Source organism: Nannospalax galili, unplaced genomic scaffold (assembly GCF_000622305.1).
Source record: "Nannospalax galili isolate Female #2095 unplaced genomic scaffold, S.galili_v1.0 scaffold746, whole genome shotgun sequence".
Classification (NCBI taxonomy): Eukaryota; Metazoa; Chordata; class Mammalia; order Rodentia; family Spalacidae; genus Nannospalax; species Nannospalax galili.
The window spans coordinates 1,042,064-1,044,505 of NW_008354790.1; positions in this window are offsets into that span (position 1 = coordinate 1,042,064).

A 2,442-nucleotide genomic window follows, 5' to 3' on the forward strand; every position below is an offset into this window, starting at 1 on the left:
TCCTCCATGCTTCCAAGCAAAGCCAACCATGGTCAAGCAGGACCTTTGACTTATCTTCACATAGGTGGAACTGGTAAAAGAAAGGAGCCAGGGGCTCCTCCCAAGCCCATGTGACCCCTGAGGAACGGACCCTCAAACAACCTTAAGAGTAAAAATAAATTGGTTGATCTGGGCCAACTTTATGGCCTTAACCACCCAAAAGGAAAGTATAACCAAAGATTAAAGGGACCAATATAATTTTTAAGAGTCCATATGTGTAGCTAAAGGCTACATAACAAGCAATAGTGCCAGATAAGGGATACCTTCTTTTGAGTTGTTGGCCAGGGTTGCCCAAGGGACTCCAAAATAGTAACCCAGCATAGAACTGGGAAAATGAACAGCAGACCCCAGTCTTATCTAAAAGAATATTGACAGTGATGGCTGCTAGATTTGGAACAGCTGACCCTCCTAAAACAAAGACCTCTAGATAGGCTGACTAGATTCACCAGATGGACAAGTAGTGGGGAATGGTTAGGATGCTGACAATACAGCAGGCAGTAGTAGGGATATCAGAGTATAAGGGCTCTAGTGGGGGCGAGGGAGGCTATGGGAGGGTACCATCTTGGAAGTGGGTATATAGTTGAATAAGATTGCTTGGGATGTTCTGTATGATATACACACAAAAATCAACAGATTTTAAAAAATGTATTATATTGGATGGGGAAGCATGTACATTTACATCATGTTAATTAGTAGAGGTGATAAACATTACCATTGAAATCTACCCGATGACTTTATAGACATACACAGGTGCCAAGGATCCAAGTGCAACCGATTATGACTAATAATAATCAGATACATACAGATTAGAGATGCATGGGCCAACATCTCAATGTTAGTAGCAAAAACAATGAGTCTTTCCGCAAGGAACCATATATTCTAAAATGAAACGGAGATCTTTTTTAAAGGTTAAAAACTCATTCAATTTTATGTCTTACATGGCTTATACTGAGTTCAATATTATATAACTGTATTAATTCAACTGTGAACCTAGAAACTTACAGCCACTTGTGAAAGACATGTATGCTTGCTCTAGAGTGTGTTACTGAATATGTTAAAGTTGTAATGAATTGCTTCTTCTAATCATGTAGTTATTTTAAAAAAATTATTTACTTCATGTTAAATAGTAGAGGGGATAAACATTACCAGTGAAATCTACCTGATGACTTTATATCCATACTCAGGTACTAAGGGTCCAAGTGTAACCAACTGTGACTATTAATAATCAGATACACAGAGATTAAAGACACATGTGCAAACAGGGTTTATACTGAGTTTCAATATTGTATGACTGTATTAATTCAACTGTGAACCTAAAAATTACAACCATCTTTGAAAGAGATGTATCCTTGCTCTGGAATGTGTTACTGAATATGTTAAAGCTGTAATGAAATGCTTCTTCTAATCATGTGGTTATTAAATTTTTTTAATTTTTTTAAAATGGTTAAAAAAAAAAAAAAAAAACAGAGGGAGAGCCAGGCATGGTGGCGCATGCCTTTAATCCCAGCACTTGGGAGGCAGAGGCAAGTGGATCTTTGTGAGTTCGAGGCTAGCCTGGTCTACATAGTGAGTTCCAGGTCACCTGGAGCTACAGGGAAACCCTGTCTCAAAAAGACAAAAAAAAAAAAACCATAGGGAACCATATTAAGCAAACAACCTACTAACAAATTATACATAAAACTAGGTCAAGGAACATAATACATGTCTAGGCAAGGTTTATCTAAGAATGTTTGGTCTTTACCCAATTTTATCTACATAGCACATGGTAATTAAAAGTACCAGACTGGTGGAACTAACATTCTTGGATGTCTAACAGCCATACTTTGAGGCCTATAATAATTTGGTCAGAGGGACATAAAGGACAGTTTTTGCTCCTTGCCCTCCTACGTCTACTAAGCTCCAGGGGACTATGAACATCTCTCAAAATGTCCTGTAACTGTGGTGAGTTACCTGTCCTCTTGATCAAGGAGGCCATGGAGACCCCCCCAAATAGACTTGAACCAGTGTCCAGTCTACAAAGAGGAGGATCAACACAGAGGAAACATTTCCTCCATGCTTCCAAGTGAAGCCAGCTGCAGTCAAACAGGACCTTTGACTTTTCTTCACATAGATGGAACTAGTGAAATAAAGGAACCAGGGGCTCCTCCCAAGCCCATGTGACCCCTGAGGAACAGATCCTCAAACAACCTTAAAAGTAAAAATAAATTGGTTTGTCTGGGCCAACTATATGACTTTAAACACCCAAAAGGAAAGTGTAACCAAATATTAAAGGTGCCAATATAATTTTTAAGAGTCCATATGTATAGCTAAAGCCTATATAACAAGCAACAATGCCAGATAGGAGATACCTTCTTTTGAGTTGTTGCCCAGGGTGGCCCAAGGGACTCCCAGATAGTAACCCAG